This window comes from Oncorhynchus masou, chromosome 12 (assembly GCF_036934945.1).
Source record: "Oncorhynchus masou masou isolate Uvic2021 chromosome 12, UVic_Omas_1.1, whole genome shotgun sequence".
NCBI lineage: Eukaryota > Metazoa > Chordata > Actinopteri > Salmoniformes > Salmonidae > Oncorhynchus > Oncorhynchus masou.
Window position 1 is genome coordinate 71,134,251 of NC_088223.1, and position 204 is coordinate 71,134,454.

A 204-nucleotide genomic window follows, 5' to 3' on the forward strand; every position below is an offset into this window, starting at 1 on the left:
CGACCGACTGCCTTCCATTTTTGAATAAATGCATTTTCGTTGTTAGAGCGGCCACGAGAGTATATTGTCAATATAATGGATAATCTGGGATATAGCCATTTGTGACTGTGGTAACTAGCGGAAACTCCGGATTATTTATGTGGTAGTGTTCACACATGCGTAGTGTGCTGTTTCCCCCAATGACGTTGTCTTCAATGTAGCAAG